This window comes from Pleurodeles waltl, chromosome 7, assembly GCF_031143425.1.
Source record: "Pleurodeles waltl isolate 20211129_DDA chromosome 7, aPleWal1.hap1.20221129, whole genome shotgun sequence".
NCBI lineage: Eukaryota > Metazoa > Chordata > Amphibia > Caudata > Salamandridae > Pleurodeles > Pleurodeles waltl.
Window position 1 is genome coordinate 522,883,300 of NC_090446.1, and position 26,768 is coordinate 522,910,067.

A 26,768-nucleotide genomic window follows, 5' to 3' on the forward strand; every position below is an offset into this window, starting at 1 on the left:
CTGCTTAGGAGCTTTTAAAGGTTGTTCCCAACCCTCCTTTACAAGTGTGAGTGGACCCCTAACAGGGTGTCCAAAAAGAAGTTCAAAGGGGCTGAAGCCCACTCCTTTCTGGGGTACCTCCCTGTAGGCAAAAAGGAGGCATGGTAGAAGGATATCCCATCTCCTGCGGAGTTTTTCAGAGAGACCCATAATCATGCCTTTGAGAGTTTTATTAAATCTCTCCACCAGTCCATTTGTTTGTGGATGATAGGGTGTTGTGAACTTGTAAGTTACACCACACTCCTTCCACATGGCCTTTAAGTATGCAGACATGAAATTGCTTCCCCTGTCTGATACTACTTCCTTTGGGAAGCCCACTCTGGAAAATATTCCCAGGAGGGCCTTTGCCACTGCAGGTGCTGCAGTGGTCCTTAAAGGAATTGCTTCAGGGTATCTTGTGGCATGGTCCACTACCATCAAGATAAACCTATTGCCTGAATCAGTAGGAGGGTCAAGGGGGCCAACTATGTCAACCCATACCCTTTCAAAAGGAACCCCAACCACAGGCAGTGGAATAAGGGGTGCCTTTTGGAGTGCCGCCTGTTTTGCCACTGGCTTGACAGGTTTCACAGGACTTACAAAAATCTTTTGTGTCCTCAGACATCCTAGGCCAATGAAACAAGAGAACAAGTCTGTCCCAAGTTTTCATTTGACCCAGGTGCCCAGCTAGGGGAATGTCGTGGGCAAGAGTTAGGAGGAACTTTCTGTACTCCTGAGGAATCATTAGTCTCCTGGCAGCTCCAGGTTTAGGATCCCTGTGCTCAGTGTACAAGAGGTTGTCCTCCCAGTAAACTCTGTGAGAGTCACTGACATCCCCATTAGCCTGTTTGACAGCTTGCTGTCTGAGACCCTCTAATGTGGGACAGGTTTGCTGTGCCACACTCAGCTCCTCCCTGGCAGGCCCCCCTTCACCCAAAAGCTCAGCAGTGTCTGCTTCCAGCTCCTCTGGTGTAGGTTCTGCACAGGGTGGAAATTCTTCTTCCTCAGAAGTAGAATCCACTGTAGAGGGAGGGATAGTAGGAAGTGGTTTACTTCTACTAGCCCTAGCTTTAGGGAGCACTTGGTCCATTGTTCCAGGATCTGAGCTTCCCTGTCCTTTTTGCTTTTTGGCCTGAGCCCTTGTCAAAGCAAAAATATGCCCTGGGATGCCCAGCATTGCTGCATGGGCCTCCAACTCCACATCTGACCAAGCTGATGTCTCCAAATCATTTCCTAGTAGACAGTCTACAGGTAAATCTGTGGCTACCACAACTTTCTTTGGACCAGTAACCCCCCCCCCCAGTTGAGATTAACAACAGCCATGGGGTGGCTAAGTGTGTTGTTGTGAGCATCGGTTACTTGGTACTGGTGACCAAGTAGGTGTTGTTCAGGGTGGACCAGTTTCTCTATGACCATAGTCACACTGGCTGCAGTGTCCCTGTAGGCCTGAACCTCAACACCATTTATTAGGGGTAGCTGCTTGTACTTATCCATATTAAGGGGACAAGCAACTAAGGTGGCTAAATCAATAGCCCCCTCAGAGACTAACACAGCCTCTGTGGCCTCCCTAACAAGGCCAACCCCAACTAAGTTACCAATAGTGAGCCCAGCTACTCCCTTGGATTGGCTATTAGTAGGTTTGCTCCCACCACCACTGCTATTAGTAGGGACACTAGGGGTAGCAGTAGGGGTTGTAGTGGTAGGAGGCTTGGTGCTTTTCTTTGGACAACTGGGATCTGTTGTCCAATGGCCTTTTACTTTACATAAATAGCACCATGGTTTCTTTTCTTTGTTTTGATTAAAGGAGGATTTGGACCCACCACCCCCACCAGAGTTTTTTTTTTTGGTCCTGATGAAGACTCATTTTTAGATTTGTCCCCACCCTTGTCTGAAGACTTACCATCCTTCTTTTTGTTGCCATCTTTGTCACCCCCTGTATGAACTTTTCTGTTCACCCTTGTTCTGACCCATTTGTCTGCCTTCTTTCCCAATTCTTGGGGAGAGGTCAGATCAGAGTCCACCAAGTACTGGTGCAACAAATCAGACACACAATTATTAAGAATATGCTCTCTCAGGATCAAGTTATACAGGCTGTCATAATCAGTAACTTTACTGCCATGTAACCACCCCTCCAAGGCCTTCACTAAATGGTCAATGAAATCAACCCAGTCTTGTGAAGACTCCTTTTTGGTCTCTCTGAACTTTATCCTGTATTGTTCAGTGGTTAAGCCATAACCATCCAGGAGTGCATTCTTAAGAACTTTGTAATCATTAGCTTCATTTTCTTTTACAATAAGGAGCCTATCCCTACCTTTTCCACTAAATGATAGCCATAGGATTGTAGCCCACTGCCTTTGAGGGACATCCTGTACAGCACAGTCCCTCTCAAGTGCAGCAAACCACTTGTTAATGTCATCCACCTCCTTATAAGGGGGAACTATCTTGTGCAGATTCCTGGAATCATGCTCTTTTGCAGGATGACTGTAGGAGGCTGGACTGGCTTGTAGTGAGTACCAAGGGGTACTTGCACCTTGCACCAGGCCCAGTTATCCCTTATTAGTGTATAGGGTGTCTAGCAGCTTAGGCTGATAGATAATGGTAGCTTAGCAGAGCAGCTTAGGCTGAACTAGGAGACGTGTGAAGCTACTACAGTACCACTTAGTGTAATATGCACAATATCATAAGAAAACACAATACACAGTTATACTAAAAATAAAGGTACTTTATTTTTATGACAATATGCCAAAGTATCTTAGAGTGTACCCTCAGTGAGAGGATAGGAAATATACACAAGATATATATACACAATAGCAAAAATATGCAGTATAGTCTTAGAAAACAGTGCAAACAATGTATAGTTACAATAGGATGCAATGGGGAAACATAGGGATAGGGGCAACACAAACCATATACTCCAAAAGTGGAATGCGAACAACGAATGGACCCCAAACCTATGTGACCTTGTAGAGGGTCGCTGGGACTATTAGAAAATAGTGAGAGTTAGCAAAATAACCCTCCCAAGACCCTGAAAAGTGAGTGCAAAGTGCACTAAAGTTCCCCTAAGGACAAGGAAGTCGTGTTAGAGGAATAATGCAGGAAAGACACAAACCAGCAATGCAACAACTGTGGATTTCCAATCTAGGGTACCTGTGGAACAAGGGGACCAAGTCCAAAAGTCACAAGCAAGTCGGAGATGGGCAGATGCCCAGGAAATTCCAGCTGCGGGTGCAAAGAAGCTTCGACTGGACAGAAGAAGCTGCGGTTTCTGCAGGAACGAAAAGGGCTAGAGACTTCCCCTTTGGTGGACGGATCCCACTTGCCGTGGAGAGTCGTGCAGAAGTATTTTCCCGCTGAAACAACGCCAACAAACCTTGCTAGCTGCAAATCGTGCGTTTGGCGTTTTTGGACGCTGCTGGGGCCCAGGAGGGTCCAGGAGGTCGCAAATTGGATCTGAAGAGAGAGAGGACGTAGAGCAAGAAAAAGAGCCCTCACTGAAGCAGGTAGCACCCGGAGAAGTGCCAGAAACAGGCACTACGAGGATGCGTGAAACGGTGCTCGCCGAAGTTGCACAAAGAAGTCCCACGTCGCCGGAGAACAACTTAGAAAGTCGTGCAATGCAGGTTAGAGTGCCGTGGAATCAGGCTTGGCTGTGCACAAAGGATTTCCGCCGGAAGTGCACAGGGGCCGGAGTAGCTGCAAAGTCGCGGTTCCCAGCAATGCAGCCCAGCGAGGTGAGGCAAGGACTTACCTCCACCAAACTTGGGCTGAAGAGTCACTGGACTGTTAGGGTCACTTGGACAGATTCGCTGGATTCGAGGGACCTCGCTCGTCGTGCTGAGAGGAGACCCAAGGGACCGGTAATGCCGCTTTTTGGTGCCTGCGGTTGCAGGGGGAAGATTCCGTCGACCCACGGGAGATTTCTTCTGAGCTTCTGGTGCAGAGAGGAGGCAGGCTACCCCCACAGCGTACACAAGCAGGAAAACAGTCGAGAAGGCGGCAGGATCAGCGTTACAGAGTTGCAGTAGTCGTCTTTGCTACTATGTTGCAGGTTTGCAGGCTTCCAGCGCGGTCAGCAGTCGATTCCTTATCAGAAGGTGAAGAGGGAGATGCAGAGGAACTCGGATGAGCTCTTGCATTCGTTATCTGAAGTTTCCCCAGAGACAGAGACCCTAAATAGCCAGAAAAGAGGGTTTGGCTACCTAGGAGAGAGGATAGGCTACTAACACCTGAAGGAGCCTATCAGCAGGAGTCTCTGACGTCACCTGGTGGCACTGGCCACTCAGAGCAGTCCAGTGTGCCAGCAGCACCTCTGTTTCCAAGATGGCAGAGGTCTAGAGCACACTGGAGGAGCTCTGGACACCTCCCAGGGGAGGTGCAGGTCAGGGGAGTGGTCACTCCCCTTTCCTTTGTCCAGTTTCGCGCCAGAGCAGGGGCTAAGGGGTCCCTGAACCGGTGTAGACTGGCTTATGCAGAATTGGGCACATCTGTGCCCAACAAAGCATTTCCAGAGGCTGGGGGAGGCTACTCCTCCCCTGCCTTCACACCATTTTCCAAAGGGAGAGGGTGTCACACCCTCTCTCAGAGGAAGTTCTTTGTTCTGCCATCCTGGGCCAGGCCTGGCTGGACCCCAGGAGGGCAGATGCCTGTCTGAGGGGTTGGCAGCAGCAGCAGCTGCAGTGAAACCCCAGGAAGGGCAGTTTGGCAGTACCAGGGTCTGTGCTACAGACCACTGGGATCATGGGATTGTGCCAACTATGCCAGGATGGCATAGAGGGGGCAATTCCATGATCATAGACATGTTACATGGCCATATTCGGAGTTACCATTGTGAAGCCACATATAGGTAGTGACCTATATGTAGTGCACGCGTGTAATGGTGTCCCCGCACTCACAAAGTTCAGGGAATTGGCTCTGAACAATGTGGGGGCACCTTGGCTAGTGCCAGGGTGCCCTCACACTAAGTAACTTTGCACCTAACCTTTACCAGGTAAAGGTTAGACATATAGGTGACTTATACGTTACTTAAGTGCAGTGTAAAATGGCTGTGAAATAACGTGGACGTTATTTCACTCAGGCTGCAGTGGCAGGCCTGTGTAAGAATTGTCAGAGCTCCCTATGGGTGGCAAAAGAAATGCTGCAGCCCATAGGGATCTCCTGGAACCCCAATACCCTGGGTACCTCAGTACCATATACTAGGGAATTATAAGGGTGTTCCAGTAAGCCAATGTAAATTGGTAAAATTGGTCACTAGCCTGTTAGTGACAATTTGAAAGTAATGAGAGAGCATAACCACTGAGGTTCTGGTTAGCAGAGCCTCAGTGAGACAGTTAGGCACCACACAGGGAACATATACATGCACACCTATGAGCACTGGGGCCCTGTGTGACAGGGTCCCAGTGACACATACATATAGGCCACAAACCTATGAGCACTGGGGTCCTGACCAGCAGGATCCCAGTGACACATAACAAACATACTGAAAACATAGTGTTTTCACTATGAGCACTGAGGCCTGGCTATCAGGATCTCAGTGAGACAGTGAAAACAGTGACAAACACCCTGACATACACTCACAAACAGGCCAAAAGTGTGGGTAACAAGGCTAGAAAGAGGCTACCTTCTCACAATGACTATGGGGAATACTGCTGCTGCCACCATGGGTTTCTAAACCCAGTTTCTGTCTCTCCTTCTCTACTTCTAAAGTCTGTCTATCCAAATCCAGCTGTTGCTTCTTGAGCTTCAGTCTGGTTTGTTCCACTCTCAATCTATTGAGCTCCCTTTCTAACAGTCTGTCATCAGGGTGGGTGGGAGGGACATTCCTTGAAACAGAAGTATGGTGAGAATGGACAGAAGGAGACCTGTCCCTTACAGAGGGCACCCTAACAGCTTGGCTAACAGTATAATGTGAGAGCACACCATCAGTATGGTGTGATTCAACCTCTGTACCAACTATGCTAGACTGTCTAGTAATGGGCAGGCTGAGAAGTTTCTTTCCTGAATCTTTTCCTGGGGGAGTTCCTGGATCAGATTGGGAACCATTAGCTACTTTTTCAACAGATGGGGCACTTTTAGCCTTATCTTTTTCTCTAAGCATGTTAAGTAACAATTCCAAGGAAGGATTCTTCCCTACACTCAAACCTCTCTCTATACAGAGACTCCTTGCTCCTTTCCAGCTAAGGTGGTCATATGCAATCTTAGACAGGTCAACATTTTGGCCTGTGCCAGACATTTTTAGAGAGAGTTAAAGTGATAGAAAAAGAGAAAAAAGTTTGTCAGAGCTTTTAGAAAGACAGAGAAAAAAACTTTTTAGAACTTTTTAGAAAGTTAGAAGTACTTTTCTGTACTTAGAAAAGAGTGAAAAGAGGAAATGCAAAACTTTTTGGCTATGTGTATATACACTGACCTTGTTTTGTATATTTTTCTCTCATGAAAAGTACAATGACAAGAGTGGTAAGTAGTCTCAAAGCACTTATCCCACCGCTGCACAACCTATGTAGGAGGCTGGACTGGCTTGTAGTGAGTACCAAGAGGTACTTGCACCTTGCACCAGGCCCAGTTATCCCTTATTAGTGTATAGGGTGTCTAGCAGCTTAGACTGATAGATAATGGTAGCTTAGCAGAGCAGCTTAGGCTGAACTAGGAGACGTGTGAAGCTACTACAGTACCACTTAGTGTCACTTGCACAATATCATAAGAAAACACAATACACAGTTATACTAAAAATAAAGGTACTTTATTTTTATGACAATATGCCAAAGTATCTTAGAGTGTACCCTCAGTGAGAGGATAGGAAATATAGACAAGATATATATACACAATAGCAAAAATATGCAGTATAGTCTTAGAAAACAGTGCAAACAATGTATAGTTACAATAGGATGCAATGGGGACACATAGGGATAGGGGCAACACAAACCATATACTCCAAAAGTGGAATGCGAACCACGAATGGACCCCAAACCTGTGTGACCTTGTAGAGGGTCGCTGGGACTATTAGAAAATAGTGAGAGTTAGCAAAATAACCCTCCCCAAGACCCTGAAAAGTGAGTGCAAAGTGCACTAAAGTTCCCCTAAGGACAAAGAAGTTGTGTTAGAGGAATAATGCAGGAAAGACACAAACCAACAATGCAACAACTGTGGATTTCCAATCTAGGGTACCTGTGGAACAAGGGGACCAAGTCCAAAAGTCACAAGCAAGTCGGAGATGGGCAGATGCCCAGGAAATGCCAGCTGCGGGTGCAAAGAAGCTTCTACTGGACAGAAGAAGCTGCGGTTTCTGCAGGAACGCAAAGGGCTAGAGACTTCCCCTTTGGAGGACGGATCTCACTCGTCTTGTCGAGTTGTGCAGAAGTATTTTCCCGCCGAAAGAATACCAACAAGCCTTGCTAGCTGCAAATAGTGCAGTTACAGTTTTTGGATACTGCTGTGGCCCAGGAGGGACCAGGAGGTCGCAAATTGGACCAGGAGAGAGAGGGGACATGGAGCAAGATAAAGAGCCCTCTTAGCAGCAGGTAGCACCCGGAGAAGTGCCAGAAAAAGGCACTACGAGGATGCGTGAAATGGTGCTCACCCGAAGTCGCACAAAGAAGTCCCACGTCGCCGGAGAACAACTTAGGAGGTCGTGCAATGCAGGTTAGAGTGCCGTGGACCAAGGCTGGACTGTGCACAAAGGATTTCCGCCGGAAAGTGCATGGAGGCCGGAGTAGCTGCAAAAGTCGCGCTTCCCAGCAATGCAGTCTAGCGAGGTGAGGCAATGACTTACCTCCACCAAACTTGGACTGAAGAGTCACTGGACTGTTTGAGTCACTTGGACAGAGTTGCTGGATTCGAGGGACCTCGCTCGTCGTGCTGAGAGGAGACCCAAGGGACCGGTAATGCAGCTTTTTGGTGCCTGCGGTTGCAGGGGGAAGATTCCGTCGACCCACGGGAGATTTCTTCGGAGCTTCTAGTGCAGAGAGGAGGCAGACTACCCCCACAGCATGCACCACCAGGAAAACAGTCGAGAAGGCGGCAGGATCAGCCTTACAGAGTTGCAGTAGTCGTCTTTGCTACTATGTTGCAGTTTTGCAGGCTTCCAGCGCGATCAGCAGTCGATTCCTTGGCAGAAGGTGAAGAGGGAGATGCCGAGGAACTCGGCTGAGCTCTTGCGTTCGTTATCTAAAGTTTCCCCAGAGACAGAGACCCTAAATAGCCAGAAAAGAGGGTTTGGCTACTTAGGAGAGAGGATAGGCTAGCAACACCTGAAGGAGCCTATCACAAGGAGTCTCTGACGTCACCTGGTGGCACTGGCCACTCAGAGCAGTCCAGTGTGCCAGCAGCACCTCTGTTTCCAAGATGGCAGGGGTCTGGAGCACACTGGAGGAGCTCTGGACACCTCCCAGGGGAGGTGCAGGTCAGGGGAGTGGTCACTCCCCTTTCCTTTGTCCAGTTTGGCGCCAGAGCAGGGCTAAGGGGTCCCCTGAACCAGTGTAGACTGGCTTATGCAGAATTGGGCACATCTGTGCCCAAGAAAGCATTTCCAGAGGCTGGGGGAGGCTACTCCTCCCCTGCCTTCACACCATTTTCCAAAGGGAGAGGGTGTAACACCCTCTCTCAGAGGAAGTCCTTTGTTCTGCCATCCTGGGCCAGGCCTGGCTGGACCCCAGGAGGGCAGCTGCCTGTCTGAGGGGTTGGCAGCAGCAGCAGCTGCAGTGAAACCCCAGGAAGGGCAGTTTGGCAGTACCAGGGTCTGTGCTACAGACCACTGGAATCATGGGATTGTGCCAACTATGCCAGGATGGTATAGAGGGGGCAATTCCATGATCATAGACATGTTACATGGCCATATTCGGAGTTACCATTGTGAAGCTACATATAGGTAGTGACCTATATGTAGTGCACGCGTGTAATGGTGTCCCCGCACTCACAAAGTCCGGGGAATTGGCCCTGAACAATGTGGGGGTACCTTGGCTAGTGCCAGGGTGCCCTCACACTAAGTAACTTTGCACCTAACCTTTACCAGGTAAAGGTTAGACATATAGGTGACTTATAAGTTACTTAAGTGCAGTGTAAAATGGCTGTGAAATAACGTGGACGTTATTTCACTCAGGCTGCAGTGGCAGGCCTGTGTAAGAATTGTCAGAGCTCCCTATGGGTGGCAAAAGAAATGCTGCAGCCCATAGGGATCTCCTGGAACCCCAATACCCTGGGTACCTCAGTACCATATACTAGGGAATTATAAGGGTGTTCCAGTAAGCCAATGTAAATTGGTAAAATTGGTCACTAGCCTGTCAGTGACAATTCGAAAGAAATGAGAGAGCATAACCACTGAGGTTCTGATTAGCAGAGCCTCAGTGAGACAGTTAGTCACTACACAGGTAACACATTCAGGCACACTTATGAGCACTGGGGCCCTGGTGAACAGGGTCCCAGTGACACATACAACTAAAACAACATACAGGGAGTGCATAATTATTAGGCAAATGAGTATTTTGACCACATCATCCTCTTTATGCATGTTGTCTTACTCCAAGCTGTATAGGCTCGAAAGCCTACTACCAATTAAGCATATTAGGTGATGTGCATCTCTGTAATGAGAAGGGGTGTGGTCTAATGACATCAACACCCTATATCAGGTGTGCATAATTATTAGGCAACTTCCTTTCCTTTGGCAAAATGGGTCAAAAGAAGGACTTGACAGGCTCAGAAAAGTCAAAAATAGTGAGATATCTTGCAGAGGGATGCAGCACTCTTAAAATTGCAAAGATTCTGAGGCGTGATCATCGAACAATCAAGCGTTTCATTCAAAATAGTCAACAGGGTCGCAAGAAGCGTGTGGAAAAACCAAGGTGCAAAATAACTGCCCATGAACTGAGAAAAGTCAAGCGTGCAGCTGCCACGATGCCACTTGCCACCAGTTTCGCCATATTTCAGAGCTGCAACATCACTGGAGTGCCCAAAACCACAAGGTGTGCAATACTCAGAGACATGGCCAAGGTAAGAAAGGCTGAAAGACGACCACCACTGAACAAGACACACAAGCTGAAACGTCAAGACTGGGCCAAGAAATATCTCAAGACTGATTTTTCTAAGGTTTTATGGACTGATGAAATGAGAGTGAGTCTTGATGGGCCAGATGGATGGGCCCGTGGCTGGATTGGTAAAGGGCAGAGAGCTCCAGTCCAACTCAGACGCCAGCAAGGTGGAGGTGGAGTACTGGTTTGGGCTGGTATCATCAAAGATGAGCTTGTGGGGCCTTTTCGGGTTGAGGATGGAGTCAAGCTCAACTCCCAGTCCTACTGCCAGTTCCTGGAAGACACCTTCTTCAAGCAGTGGTACAGGAAGAAGTCTGCATCCTTCAAGAAAAACATGGTTTTCATGCAGGACAATGCTCCATCACACGCGTCCAAGTACTCCACAGCGTGGCTGGCAAGAAAGGGTATAAAAGAAGGAAATCTAATGACATGGCCTCCTTGTTCACCTGATCTGAACCCCATTGAGAACCTGTGGTCCATCATCAAATGTGAGATTTACAAGGAGGGAAAACAGTACACCTCTCTGAACAGTGTCTGGGAGGCTGTGGTTGCTGCTGCACGCAATGTTGATGGTGAACAGATCAAAACACTGACAGAATCCATGGATGGCAGGCTTTTGAGTGTCCTTGCAAAGAAAGGTGGCTATATTGGTCACTGATTTGTTTTTGTTTTGTTTTTGAATGTCAGAAATGTATATTTGTGAATGTTGAGATGTTATATTGGTTTCACTGGTAATAATAAATAATTGAAATGGGTATATATTTTTTTTTGTTAAGTTGCCTAATAATTATGCACAGTAATAGTCACCTGCACACACAGATATCCCCCTAACATAGCTAAAACTAAAAACAAACTAAAAACTACTTCCAAAAATATTCAGCTTTGATATTAATGAGTTTTTTGGGTTCATTGAGAACATGGTTGTTGATCAATAATAATATTAATCCTCAAAAATACAACTTGCCTAATAATTCTGCACTCCCTGTATATACAGTGAAAAATGGGGGTAACATGCCAGGCAAGATGGTACTTTCCTACATGAGGTCGTTAAGAGGGGCTGCTATGGAGCCATAGTTCTTTATGAACCTCCTGTAGTACCCAGTGAGGCCTAAAAAGGCTCTCACCTGAGTCTGAGTTGTAGGGGGAACCCAATCTATAATAGTTTGGATTTTCCCCTGAAGTAGTGCAATCTGTTCTCCACCTACCAGGTGTCTCAGATAAACCACTTTCCCCTGCCCTATCTGGCACTTTGAAGCCTTGATAGTGAGGTCTGCCTTTTGCAGAGCCTCCAAAACTTTCCATAGGTGGACCAGGTGATCATCCCAACTGGAGCTAAAGACAGCTATATCATCTAGATATGCTGCACTAAAAGCTTCCAGCCCTTGCAGGACTGTATTCACCAACCTTTGAAAAGTGGCAGGTGCATTTTTCAAACCAAAGAGCATTACTGTGAATTGGTAGTGCCCTCCAATGGTGGAAAATGCAGTTTTTGCTTTTGCATCCTGTAGGAAAGTACCATCTTGCCTGGCATGTTACCCCCATTTTTCACTGTATATATGTTGTTTTAGTTGTATGTGTCACTGGGACCCTGGTAACCCAGGGCCCCAGTGCTCATAAGTGTGCCTGTATGTGTTACCTGTGTAGTGACTAACTGTCTCACTGAGGCTCTGCTAATCAGAACCTCAGTGGTTATGCTCTCTCATTGCTTTCCAAATTGTCACTGACAGGCTAGTGACCATTTTTACCAATTTACATTGGCTTACTGGAACACCCTTATAATCCCCTAGTATATGGTACTGAGGTACCCTATTTTGTCCTTAGGGGAACTTTGGTGCACTTTGCACTCACTTTTCAGGGTCTTGGGGAGGGTTATTTTTCTAACTCTCACTATTTTCTAATAGTCCCAGCGACCCTCTACAAGGTCACATAGGTTTGGGGTCCATTCGTGGTTCACATTCCACTTTTGGAGTATATGGTTTGTGTTGCCCCTATCCCTATGTTTCCCCATTGCATCCTATTGTAATTATACATTGTTTGCACTGTTTTCTAAGACTATACTGCATATTTTTGCTATTGGGTATATATATCTTGTGTATATTTCCTATCCTCTTACTGAGGGTACACTCTAAGATACTTTGGCATATTGTCATAAAAATAAAGTACCTTTATTTTTAGTATAACTGTGTATTGTGTTTTCTTATGATATTGTGCATATGACACTAAGTGGTACTGTAGTAGCTTCACACGTCTCCTAGTTCAGCCTAAGCTGCTCTGCTAAGCTACCATTATCTATCAGCCTAAGCTGCTAGACACCCTATACACTAATAAGGGATAACTGGGCCTGGTGCAAGGTGCAAGTACCCCTTGGTACTCACTACAAGCCAGTCCAGCCTCCTACACATCCTCTGATAACTTGATCTGCCAATACCCTGCAGTCAAATCAAAGGTGCTTAGTTACTTGGCAGATGCCAGTGTATCTATGAGCTCATCTGCCCTGGGTATAGGGTGAGCATCAGTTTTAGTTACCTGGTTGAGACCTCTGTAGTCAACACAAAATCTCATTTCCCTTTTCCCATCTTTGAAATGAGGCTTTGGTACAAGTACCACAGGAGAGGCCCATGGACTTTCAGAGTGCTCAACCACTCCCAGTTCAAGCATCTTCTGAACTTCTTGTTTTATGCAGTCTCTGTCATGGTCAGGCTGCCTATAGATCTTACTTTTGACAGGCAAGCTGTCTCCAGTATCTATAGTGTGCTCACACCAAGAAGTGGTGCCTGGCACAGTAGAAAAGAGTTCAGAAAACTGACCCAGGAGATTTATGCAGTGGTCTTTCTGCTCAGCAATAAGACAATCTGCTAGAACTACACCTTCCACTAGAGTATCTTGTTCTGTGGAAGAGAAGAGATCAGGGAGAGATTCACTCTCTTCTTCCTGTCCTTCATCTGTTGCCATGAGCAGGGTGAGATCAGCCCTGTCATAGTAGGGTTTCAGGCGGTTGACATGGAGCACCCTAAGGGGACTCCTGGCAGTGCCTATGTCAACTAAGTAGGTGACTTCACCCTTTTTCTCAACAATAATGTGGGGTCCACTCCATTTCTCTTGGAGTGATCTTGGGGCCACAGGCTCCAAGACCCACACTTTCTGCCCTGGTTGGTACTGAATCAGAACAGCCTTCTGGTCATGCCATTGCTTTTGGAGCTCTTGGCTGGCCTGAAGGTTTTTACTGGCCTTTTTCATGTACTCAGCCATCCTAGATCTTAGGCCAAGTAAATAGTCCACTATGTCTTGCTTAGGAGCTTTTAAAGGTTGTTCCCAACCCTCCTTCACAAGTGTTAGAGGACCTCTTAGAGGGTGTCCAAATAGGAGTTCAAAGGGGCTGAAGCCCACTCCTTTTTGGGGTACCTCCCTCCAAGCAAAAAGGAGGCAAGGTAACAGGACATCCCATCTCCTCCGGAGTTTTTCAGGGAGTCCCATTATCATTCCTTTGAGAGTTTTATTAAATCTCTCAACCAGTCCATTTGTTTGTGGATGATATGGTGTGGTGAACTTATATGTCACACCACATTCCTTCCACATGGCCTTTAAGTAGGCAGACATGAAATTGCTTCCCCTGTCTGATACCACCTCTTTTGGGAAGCCCACCCTGGAAAAGATTCCCAGGAGGGCCTTTGCCACTGCAGGAGCTGTAGTGGTCCTTAGAGGAATTGCTTCAGGATATCTGGTGGCATGGTCCACTACCACCAAGATAAACCTATTGCCTGAAGCAGTAGGAGGGTCAAGGGGGCCAACTATGTCAACCCCTACCCTTTCAAAGGGAACCCCAACCACAGGTAGTGGAATAAGGGGTGCCTTTGGGGTGCCACCTGTCTTGCCACTGGCTTGACAGGTTTCACAGGACTTACAAAATTCCTTTGTGTCCTCTGACATTCTAGGCCAATGAAACAAAGGAAGAAGCCTGTCCAAAGTTTTCATTTGCCCTAAATGTCCAGCTAAGGGAATGTCGTGGGCTAGAGTTAGGAGGAACTCTCTGTATTGCTGAGGAATCACCAATCTCCTGGCAGCTCCAGGTTTTGGATCCCTTGCTTCAGTATCCAAGAGGTTGTCCTCCCAGTAAACTCTGTGAGAGTCACTGACATCCCCCTTTGCTTGTTTGACAGCTTGTTGTCTTAGACCCTCTAGTGTGGGACAGGTCTGCTGTGCCACACTCAGCTCCTCCCTGGCAGGCCCCCCTCCACCCAAAAGCTCAGCAGTGTCTGCTTCCAGCTCCTCTGGTGTAGGTTCTGCACAGGGTGGAAATTCTTCTTCCTCAGAAGTTGAATCCACTGTAGAGGGAGGGATAGTAGGTAGTGTTTTAGCTTTACTAACCCTAGCTTTAGGGAGCACTTGGTCCATTCTTCCAGGATCCAATTCACCCTGTCCTTTTTGCTTTTTGGCCTGAGCCCTGGTTAAAGCAAAAATATGCCCTGGAATGCCCAGCATTGCTGCATGAGCCTCCAACTCCACTTCTGCCCAAGCTGATGTCTCTAAATCGTTCCCTAGTATACAGCCTACAGGTAAATCTGAGGCAACCCCAACTTTCTTTGGACCAGTAACCCCCCCCCAGTTGAGATTCACAACAGCCATGGGGTGGCTAAGAGTGTTGTTATGAGCAGCAGTCACTTGGTACTGGTGACCAAGTATGTGTTGTTCAGGGTGGACCAGTTTCTCTATTACCATGGTAACACTGGCACCTGTGTCCCTGTAGGCCTGAACCTCAACACCATTTATTAGGGGTAGTTGCTTGTACTTATCCATATTAAGGGGACAAGCAACCAAGGTGGCCAAATCAATGGCCCCCATCAGAGACTAACACAGCCTCTGTGGTCTCCCTAATCAGACCAACCCCAACTAAGTTGCCAAAAGTGAGCCCAGCTACTCCCTTGGATTGGCTATTAGTAGGTTTGCTCCCACCACCACTGCTATTACTAGGGGCACTAGGTGTAGCAGCAGGGGTTGTAGTGGTAGGAGTCTTGGTGCTTTTCTTTGGGCAACTTTGATCAGTTGTCCAATGGCCTTTTATTTTACATAAATAGCACCATGGTTTCTTTTCCTTATTTTGATTTGAAGAGGATTTGGGCCCACCACCCCCAACAGAGTGTTTTTGTGGGCCTGATGAAGACTCATTTTTAGATTTGTCCCTACCCTTGTCAGAAGACTTACCACCCTTCTTCTTGCCATCCTTGTCACCCCCTGTATGAACTTTTCTGTTCACCCTTGTTCTGACCCATTTGTCTGCCTTCTTTCCCAATTCTTGGGGAGAGGTCAGATCAGAGTCCACACAATTATTAAGAATATGCTCTCTCAGGATTACGTTATACAGGCTTTCATAGTCAGAAACTTTCCTGCCATGTAACCACCCTGTAGGAAAGTACCATCTTGCCTGGCATGTTACCCCCATTTTTCACTGTATATATGTTGTTTTAGTTGTATGTGTCACTGGGACCCTGGTAACCCAGGGCCCCAGTGCTCATAAGTGTGCCTGAATGTGTTACCTGTGTAGTGACTAACTGTCTCACTGAGGCTCTGCTAATCAGAACCTCAGTGGTTATGCTCTCTCATTTCTTTTCAAATTGTCACTAACAGGCTAGTGACCAATTTTACCAATTTACATTGGCTTACTGGAACACCCTTATAATTCCCTAGTATATGGTACTGAGGTACCCAGGGTATTAGGGTTCCAGGAGATCCCTATGGGCTGCAGCATTTCTTTTGCCACCCATAGGGAGCTCTGACAATTCTTACACAGGCCTGCCACTGCAGCCTGAGTGAAATAACGTCCACATTATTTCACAGCCATTTTTCACTGCACTTAAGTAACTTATAAGTCACCTATATGTCTAACCTTTACCTGGTAAAGGTTAGGTGCAAAGTTACTTAGTGTGAGGGCACCCTGGCACTAGCCAAGGTGCCCCCACATTGTTCAGGGCCAATTCCTCGGACTTTGTGAGTGCGGGGACACCATTACACGCGTGCACTACATATAGGTCACTACCTATATGTAGCTTCACAATGGTAACTCCGAATATGGCCATGTAACATGTCTATGATCATGGAATTGCCCCCTCTATACCATCCTGGCATAGTTGGCACAATCCCATGATCCCAGTGGTCTGTAGCACAGACCCTGGTACTGCCAAACTGCCCTTCCTGGGGTTTCACTGCAGCTGCTGCTGCTGCCAACCCCTCAGACAGGCAGCTGCCCTCCTGGGGTCCAGCCAGGCCTGGCCCAGGATGGCAGAACAAAGGACTTCCTCTGAGAGAGGGTGTTACACCCTCTCCCTTTGGAAAATGGTGTGAAGGCAGGGGAGGAGTAGCCTCCCCCAGCCTCTGGAAATGCTTTCTTGGGCACAGATGTGCCCAATTCTGCATAAGCCAGTCTACACCGGTTCAGGGGACCCCTTAGCCCTGCTCTGGCGCGAAACTGGACAAAGGAAAGGGGAGTGACCACTCCCCTGACCTGAACCTCCCCTGGGAGGTGCCCAGAGCTCCTCCAGTGTGCTCCAGACCTCTGCCATCTTGGAAACAGAGGTGCTGCTGGCACACTGGACTGCTCTGAGTGGCCAGTGCCACCAGGTGACGTCAGAGAGTCCTTCTGATAGGCTCCTTCAGGTGTTAGTAGCCTATCCTCTCTCCTAGGTAGCCAAACCCTCTTTTCTGGCTATTTAGGGTCTCTGTCTCTGGGGAAACTTTAGATAACGAATGCAAGAGCTCATCCGAGTTCCTCTGCATCTCTCTCTTCACCTTCTGCCAAGGAATCGACTGCTGACCGCGCTGGAAGCCTGCAAAACTGCAACATAGTAGCAAAGACGACTACTGCAACTCTGTAACGCTGATCCTGCCGCCTTCTCGACTGTTTTCCTGGTGGTGCATGCTGTGGGGGTAGTCTTCCTCCTCTCTGCACTAGAAGCTCCGAAGAAATCTCCCGTGGGTCGACGGAATCTTCCCCCTGCAACCGCAGGCACCAAAAAGCTGCATTATCGGTCCCTTGGGTCTCCTCTCAGCACGACGAGCGAGGTCCCTTCGAATCCAGCAACTCTGTCCAAGTGACTCCCACAGTCCGGTGACTCTTCAGTCCAAGTTTGGTGGAGGTAAGTCCTTGCCTCACCTCGCTAGACTGCATTGCTGGGAACCGTGACTTTTGCAGCTACTCCGGCCTCCGTGCACTTCCGGCGGAAATCCTTTGTGCACAGTCCAGCCTGGGTCCTCTGCACTCTAACCTGCATTGCACGACCTCCTAAGTTGTTCTCCGGCGACGTGGGACTTCTTTGTGCGACTTCGGGTGAGCACCGTTTCACGCATCCTTGTAGTGCCTGTTTCTGGCACTTCTCCGGGTTCTACCTGCTGCTAAGGGGGCTCCTTGTCTTGCTCGACGTCCCCTCTACCTCCTGGTCCAATTTGCGACCTCCTGGTCCCTCGTGGGCTACAGCAGCGTCCAAAAACGCTAACCGCACGATTTGCAGCTAGCAAGGCTTGTTGGTCTTTTTTCGGCGGGAAAACACTTCTGCACGACTCTCCACGGCGAGTGGGATCCGTCCACAAAAGGGGAAGTCTCTAGCCCTTTTCGTTCCTGCAGAAACCTCAGCTTCTTCTGTCCAGTAGAAGCTTCTTTGCATCCACAGCTGGCATTTCCTGGGCATATGCCCATCTCCGACTTGCTTGTGACTTTTGGACTTGGTCCCCTTGTTCCACAGGTACCCTAGATTGGAAATCCATTGTTGTAGCATTGTTGGTTTGTGTCTTTCCTGCATTATTCCTCTAACACGACTTCTTTGTCCTTAGGGGAACTTTAGTGCACTTTGCACTCACTTTTCAGGGTCTTGGGGAGGGTTATTTTTCTAACTCTCACTATTTTCTAATAGTCCCAGCGACCCTCTACAAGGTCACATAGGTTTGGGGTCCATTCGTGGTTCGCATTCCACTTTTGGAGTATATGGTTTGTGTTGCCCCTATCCCTATGTGTCCCAATTGCATCCTATTGTAACTATACATTGTTTGCACTGTTTTCTAAGACTATACTGCATATTTTTGCTATTGTGTATATATATATTGTGTATATATATTGTAGGAAGTTGGCTCTGTATGTGCTATTTCAAAGTAAGGAATAGCATGCACAGAGTCCAAGGGTTCCCCTTAGAGGTAAAATAGTGGTAAAAATAGATAATACTAATGCTCTATTTTGTGGTAGTGTGGTCGAGCAGTAGGCTTATCCAAGGAGTAGTGTTAAGCATTTGTTGTACATACCCACAGACAATAAATGAGGTACACACACTCAGAGACAAATCCAGCCAATAGGTCTTTATATAGAAAAATATCTTTTCTTAGTTTATTTTAAGAACCACAGGTTCAAATTCTACATGTAATATCTCATTCGAAAGGTATTGCAGGTAAGTACTTTAGGAACTTCAAATCATCAAAATTGCATGTATACTTTTCAAGTTATTGACAAATAGCTGTTTTAAAAGTGGACACAGTGCAATTTTCACAGTTCCTAGGGGAGGTAAGTTTTTGTTAGTTTTACCAGGTAAGTAAGACACTTACAGGGTTCAGTTCTTGGTCCAAGGTAGCCCACCGTTGGGGGTTTAGAGCAACCCCAAAGTCACCACACCAGCAGCTCAGGGCCGGTCAGGTGCAGAGTTCAAAGTGGTGCCCAAAACACATAGGCTAGAATGGAGAGAAGGGGGTGCCCCGGTTCCGGTCTGCTTGCAGGTAAGTACCCGCGTCTTTGGAGGGCAGACCAGGGGGGTTTTGTAGGGCACCGGGGGGGACACAAGCCCACACAGAAATTTCACCCTCAGCGGCGCGGGGGCGGCCGGGTGCAGTGTAGAAACAAGCGTCGGGTTCGCAATGTTAGTCTATGAGAGATCTCGGGATCTCTTCAGCGCTGCAGGCAGGCAAGGGGGGGGTTCCTCGGGGAAACCTCCACTTGATCAAGGGAGAGGGACTCCTGGGGGTCACTCCTCCAGTGAAAGTCCGGTCCTTCAGGTCCTGGGGGCTGCGGGTGCAGGGTCTCTCCCAGGTGTCGGGACTTTGGATTCAAAGAGTCGCGGTCAGGGGAAGCCTCGGGATTCCCTCTGCAGGCGGCGCTGTGGGGGCTCAGGGGGGACAGGTTTTTGTACTCACAGTCTTAGAGTAGTCCTGGGGTCCCTCCTGAGGTGTTGGATCGCCACCAGCCGAGTCGGGGTCGCCGGGTGCAGTGTTGCAAGTCTCACGCTTCTTGCGGGGAGCTTGCAGGGTTCTTTAAAGCTGCTGGAAACAAAGTTGCAGCTTTTCTTGGAGCAGGTCCGCTGTCCTCGGGAGTTTCTTGTCTTTTCGAAGCAGGGGCAGTCCTCAGAGGATGTCGAGGTCGCTGGTCCCTTTGGAAGGCGTCGCTGGAGCAGGATCTTTGGAAGGCAGGAGACAGGCCGGTGAGTTTCTGGAGCCAAGGCAGTTGTCGTCTTCTGGTCTTCCACTGCAGGGGTTTTCAGCTAGGCAGTCCTTCTTCTTGTAGTTGCAGGAATCTAATTTTCTAGGGTTCAGGGTAGCCCTTAAATACTAAATTTAAGGGCGTGTTTAGGTCTGGGGGGATAGTAGCCAATGGCTACTAGCCCTGAGGGTGGGTACACCCTCTTTGTGCCTCCTCCCAAGGGGAGGGGGTCACAATCCTAACCCTATTGGGGGAATCCTCCATCTGCAAGATGGAGGATTTCTAAAAGTTAGAGTCACCTCAGCTCAGGACACCTTAGGGGCTGTCCTGACTGGCCAGTGACTCCTCCTTGTTTTTCTCATTATTTTCTCCGGCCTTGCCGCCAAAAGTGGGGCCTGGCCGGAGGGGGCGGGCAACTCCACTAGCTGGAGTGTCCTGCTGGGTTGGCACAAAGGAGGTGAGCCTTTGAGGCTCACCGCCAGGTGTGACAATTCCTGCCTGGGAGAGGTGTTAGCATCTCCACCCAGTGCAGGCTTTGTTACTGGCCTCAGAGTGACAAAGGCACTCTCCCCATGGGGCCAGCAACATGTCTCGGTTTGTGGCAGGCTGCTAAAACTAGTCAGCCTACACAGATAGTCGGTTAAGTTTCAGGGGGCACCTCTAAGGTGCCCTCTGTGGTGTATTTTACAATAAAATGTACACTGGCATCAGTGTGCATTTATTGTGCTGAGAAGCTTGATACCAAACTTCCCAGTTTTCAGTGTAGCCATTATGGTGCTGTGGAGTTCGTGTTTGACAAACTCCCAGACCATATACTCTTATGGCTACCCTGCACTTACAATGTCTAAGGTTTTGTTTAGACACTGTAGGGGTACCATGCTCATGCACTGGTACCCTCACCTATGGTATAGTGCACCCTGCCTTAGGGCTGTAAGGCCTGCTAGAGGGGTGTCTTACCTATACTGCATAGGCAGTGAGAGGCTGGCATGGCACCCTGAGGGGAGTGCCATGTCGACTTACTCGTTTTGTCCTCACTAGCACACACAAGCTGGCAAGCAGTGTGTCTGTGCTGAGTGAGAGGTCTCCAGGGTGGCATAAGACATGCTGCAGCCCTTAGAGACCTTCCTTGGCATCAGGGCCCTTGGTACTAGAAGTACCAGTTACAAGGGACTTATCTGGATGCCAGGGTCTGCCAATTGTGGATACAAAAGTACAGGTTAGGGAAAGAACACTGGTGCTGGGGCCTGGTTAGCAGGCCTCAGCACACTTTCAATTGTAAACATAGCATCAGCAAAGGCAAAAAGTCAGGGGGCAACCATGCCAAGGAGGCATTTCCTTACATATATCTTGTGTATATTTCCTATCCTCTCACTGAGGGTACACTCTGAGATACTTTGGCATATTGTCATAAAAATAAAGTACCTTTATTTTTAGTATAACTGTGTATTGTGTTTTCTTATGATATTGTGCATATGACACTAAGTGGTACTGTAGGAGCTTCACTCGTCTCCTAGTTCAGCCTAAGCTGCTCTGCTAAGCTACCATTATCTATCAGCCTATGCTGCTAGACACCCTATACCCTAATAAGGAATAACTGGGCCTGGTGCAAGGTGCAAGTACCCCTAGGTACTCACTACAAGCCAGTCCAGCCTCCTACACACCCCTCCAAGGCCTTCACTGAATGGTCAACAAAGTCTACCCAGTCTTGTGAAGACTCCTTTTTGGTTTCTCTGAACTTGATCCTGTACTGTTAAGTGGTTAAGCCATAACCATCAAGGAGTGCATTCTTAAGAACTGTAAAATCATTGGCATCACTTTCCTTAACAGTAAGGAGCCTATCTCTACCCTTTCCACTGAAAGATAGCCATAGGATAGCAGCCAACTGCCTTTGAGGGACCCCCTGTACATTACAGGCCCTCTCAAGTGCAGAAAACCACTTGTTAATGTCATCCCCCTCCTTGTAAGGGGGGACTATCTTGTGCAGATTCCTAGAATCATGCTCTTTTACAGGATTACTATCTGTAATACTGCTGCTGCCACCATGGGCTCCAAACCCCAACCTCTGTCTTTCTTTTTCTAAATCAAATGCTTGCCTATCTAAATCCAGCTGTTGCTTCTTGAGCTTCAGCCTGGATTCTTCCACTCTCAATCTATTGAGTTCCCTTTCTAACACTCTGTCATCAGGGTGGGTGGATTGGGCATGCCGTGGCACAGAAGAATGGTGAGAATGAACAGAGGGAGACCTGTCCCTAACAGATGGCACTCTAACAACCTGGCCTAAAGGAGATATCTCTATACTATGATGAGAACTCACCTCAGTACCAGCCCTGCTAGGTGGTCTGCTAAAGGGCAGGTTGGGAAGGTTCCCTTCTAAATCCTTTACTGGGGGTGCCCCAGAATCAGAGTGGGAACCATCAGCTAATCTCTCACCAGGAGTGCCAACATTGGTCTTATCTTGTTCAATGAGCATATTAACTAACAGTTCTCTTGAGGGATTCTTCCCTACCCCTAAACCTTTTTCAATGCAGAGACTCCTTGCTCCTTTCCAGCTAAGGTGATCATAAGCAAGTTTGGTCAGATCAACAGTTTGACCTGTGCCAGACATTATAGAAAAGGTTGAAGGGACAGAAAAAGAAAGAAAAGGTTTCAGAACTTTTTAAAGAACAGAAAAAAACTTTTAAAACTTTTTAAGAACTTTTTGAAAGTTTTAGAGGTACTTTTCAGCACTTAGCAAAAGAGTAAGTGAAGAAAAGCAAAACTTTTTGGTTAGGTGTACATACACTGAACTTGTTTTGTATATTTTTCTCTTATGAAAAGTACAAAATGACAAAGTGGTAAGTAGTTGCAAGTACTTATCCCACCGCTGCACAACCAATGTAGAAGGCTGGCCTGGCTTGTAGTGGGTACCAAGGGGTACTTACACCTTGCACCAGGTTCAGGTATCCCTTATTAGTGTAGAGGGGTGTCTAGCAGCTTAGGCTGATAGAAAAGGTAGCTTAGCAGAGCAGCTTAGGCTGAACTAGGAGACAAGTGAAGCTCCTACAGTACCACTAGAGTCATATGCACAATATCATAAGAAAACACAATACACAGATATACTAAAAATAAAGGTACTTTATTTTTATGACAATATGCCAAAGTATCTCAGTGAGTACCCTCAGTATGAGGATAGCAAATATACACAAGATATATGTACACAATACCAAAATATGCAGTAATAGCAATAGAAAACAGTGCAAACAATGTATAGTCACAATAGAATGCAATGGGGGCACACAGGGATAGGGGCAACACAAACCATATACTCTAGAAGTGGAATGCGAACCACAAATGGACCCCAAACCTATGTGACCTTGTAGTGGGTCGCTGGGACTGTAAGAAAACAGTGAGGGTTAGAAAAATAGCCCGCCCCAAGACCCTGAAAAGTGGGTGCAAAGTGCACCTAAGTTCCCCAGAGAGCACAGAAGTAGTGATAGGGGAATTCTGCAAGGAAGACCAACACCAGCAATGCAACAACAATGGATTTCCTGACAAGAGTACCTGTGGAGCAAGGGGACCAAGTCCAAGAGTCACGATCAAGTCGGGAGTGGGCAGATGCCCAGGAAATGCCAGCTGTGGGTGCAAAGAAGCTGCCACCGGATGGTAGAAGCTGTGGATTCTGCAAGAACGACAAGGGCTAGAAACTTTCCCTTTGGAGGATGGATGTCCCACGTCGTGAAGAGACTTGCAGACGTGTTTCTGTGCAGAAAGACCACAAACAAGCCTTGCTAGCTGCAAGGGTCGCGGTTAGGGTTTTTGGATGCTGCTGTGGCCCAGGAGGGACCAGGATGTCGCCAATTGTGTGAGGAGACAGAGGGGGCGTCCAGCAAGACAAAGAGCCCACTCAAAAGCAAGCAGCACCCGCAGAAGTGCCAGAACAGGCACTACGAAGTGGAGTGAACCGGAGCTCACCCGAAGTCACAAAGGAAGGTCCCACGATGCCGGAGGACAACTCAGGAGGTCGTGCACTGCAGGTTAGAGTGTCGGGGACCCAGGCTTGGCTGTGCACAAAGGAAATCCTGGAAAATTGCACAGGAGCCGGAGTAGCTGCAAAACACACGGTTCCCAACAATGCAGTCTAGCGTGGGGAGGCAAGGACTTACCTCCACCAAACTTGGACTGAAGAGTCACTGGACTGTGGGAGTAACTTGGACAGAGTTGCTGAGTTCAAGGGACCTCGCTCGTCGTGCTAAGACTAGACCCAGAGGACCGGTGATGCAGTTATTTGGTGCCTGCGGTTGCAGGGGGAAGATTCCGTCGACCCACAGGAGATTGCTTCGGAGCTTCTAGTGCAGAGAGGAGGCAGATTACCCCCACAGCATGCACCACCAGGAAAACAGTCGAGAAGGCGGCCGGATCAGCGTTACAAGGTCTCAGTAGTCGTCTTTGCTACTTTGTTGCAGTTTTGCAGTCTTCCAGAGCAGTCAGCAGTCGATTCCTTGGCAGAAGGTGAAGAGAGAGATGCAGAGGAACTCTGATGAGCTCTTGCATTCGTTATCTAAAGAATTCCCCAAAGCAGAGACCCTAAATAGCCAGAAAAGGAGGTTTGGCTACTTAGGAGAGATGATAGGCTAGCAACACCTGGTGGAGCCTATCAGAAGGAGTCTCTGACGTCACCTGCTGGCACTGGCCACTCATAGCAGTCCAGTGTGCCAGCAGCACCTCTGTTTCCAAGATGGCAGAGGCCTGGAGCACACTGGAGGAGCTCTGGGCACCTCCCAGGGGAGGTGCAGATCAGGGGAGTGGTCACTCCCCTTTCCTTTGTCCAGTTTCGCACCAGAGCAGGGCTGGGGGATCCCTGAACCGGTGTAGACTGGCTTATGCAGAAATGGGTACCATCTGTGCCCATGAAAGCATTTCCAGATGCTGGGGGAGGCTACTCCTCCCCAGTCCCAACACCTTTTTGCAAAGGGAGAGGGTGTAACACCCTCTCTCTGAGGAAGTCCTTTGTTCTGCCTTCCTGGGCCAAGCCGGGCTGGACCCAAGGAGGGCAGAAACCTGTCTGAGGGGTTGGCAGCAGCAGCAGCTGCAGTGAAACCCCAGTAAAAGCAGTTTGGCAGTACCCGGGTCTGAGCTAGAGACTCGGGGATCATGGAATTATCTCCCCAATGCCAGAATGGCATTGGGGTGATAATTCCATGATCTTAGACATGTTACATGGCCATGTTCGGAGTTACCATTGTGACGCTATACATATGTCGTGACATATGTATAGTGCACGCGTGTAATGGTGTTCCCGCACTCACAAAGTCCGAGGAATTTGCCCTGAACAATGTGGGAGCACCTTGGCTAGTGCCAGGGTGCCCACACACTAAGTAACTTAGCACCCAACCTTTACCAGGTAAAGGTTAGACATATAGGTGACTTATAAGTTACTTAAGTGCAGTGGTAAATGGCTGTGAAATAACGTGGACGTCATTTCCCTCCGGCTGCAAGGGCAGGCCTGTGTAAGAATTGTCAGAGCTCCCTATGGGTGGCAAAAGAAATGCTGCAGCCCATAGGGATCTCCTGGAACCCCAATACCCTGGGTACCTCAGTACCATATACTAGGGAATTATAAGGGTGTTCCAGTATGCCAATGTAAATTGGTGAAATTGGTCACTAGCCTGTTAGTGACAGTTTGGAAAGAAATGAGAGAGCATAACCACTGAGGTTCTGGATAGCTGAGCCTCAGTGAGACAGTTAGTCATAACACAGGTAACACATACAGGGCACGCTTATGAGCACTGGGGCCCTGGCTGGCAGGGTCCCAGTGACACATACAACTAAAACAACATATATACAGTGAAATATGGGGGTAACATGCCAGACAAGATGGTACTTTCCTACAATCGGTCTCCCAGGGCGGCGGTTCGAGTCAATGGCGTACTCTCCCTGCCCTTCCAGGTTGGGCGTGGGACCAGACAGGGATGCCCGCTTTCTCCCCTTTTATTTGCGCTCTATATGGAACCTTTTGCGCAGCGGTTACGGGACAGTCCCTTGGTGTCAGGTGTGAAGTTTGGTGGAGACCACCACCTCATCACCCTCTACGCAGATGATGTGATCCTCACTCTGGCGGAGCCCGCGACCTCGCTGCCGGCGCTCATGGAGATAATAGCCGAGTTTGGTCAAGCCTCGGGATTTCGGGTTACTATGCAGAAGTCTCATGTTCTCAGTCTGTCGGTGAGATCGGATCATGAGGCAGACCCGAAAGCTAGATACCCCTTTCTCTGGTCGTCCTCGAGTCCCTCCTACTTAGGAGTTAAGCTAGCGACCTCTGCTGCCAAGACAGCGAGTTTGAATTATTCTACGTTAGTTCGTGAAGTACAGCGGGACTTGGAATCGTGTTGGAGGCATAAACTGTCCTGGCTGGGTAGAGTGGCGGCGGTGAAGATGACAATCTTGCCGCGCATTCTTTATGTGTTTCAGGTGCTTCTGCTGAATCCGCCTCCGCGAACGACAACCACTCTCCAATCGGCGATTCTGAAATTTATATGGGAGGGGCGACCGGCGTGGCTCTCGCGACGGGTTCTGTACCGCCCTAAGAATGGGGGAGGTTTGGCGATTCCTTGCCTTCTGCGATACTTTCAGGCGACACAGCTGCGCTTTCTTTTGGAGTGGAATCGCCCGCTCACTGAGAAACATTGGTGCTTCATGGACCAGGCAGTGGCGGGCTCGCATATATGGAAGGAGCCTTGGCTTCGACGTTGGCACAGGGCAAATGGACTTTATTCCTCCCCAGTTACGGGGGTAATGCTGCGCATATGGGATACAGGTCCTGTCAATCGGGGTTGACGTCCTTTCCGTCCCCGATGACCCCCATAGGCGCAAACACTGACTTCTGATGGATACAACTACCTGTGGATTCCTCACCTTATGAATTCGATCCCTGCACCAGCATCCGACGGAAAGTCTTCTTCCTAGCTGTCTACGTCGACGAGGACGTCATAAGGGCGCGGCTCCACGTCACTCCGTCTGACGTCAGCGTGCCAATAAGAGGTCCCCGTCGGCGTACTAACGTCAGTTTTTCCTTTTTCCGTGCATTCGACTTCAACGGTTTTCTTCCTGGCCCGTTGGTTACTGTAGCGATCTTGTGAAGTTACAATGTCGCCTCCGAAGAAGTCCGGTTTTAAGCCGTGTAGGGAATGCAGGGGTCGGATGTCAGTGACCGACCCCCATTCGGATTGTATTTGGTGTTTGAGCTCTGAGCATGATGTGGAAGGCTGTTCTTCGTGCCAGAGCATGAATCCGAAAGCTCTGAAGGAACGAGAAGCGAA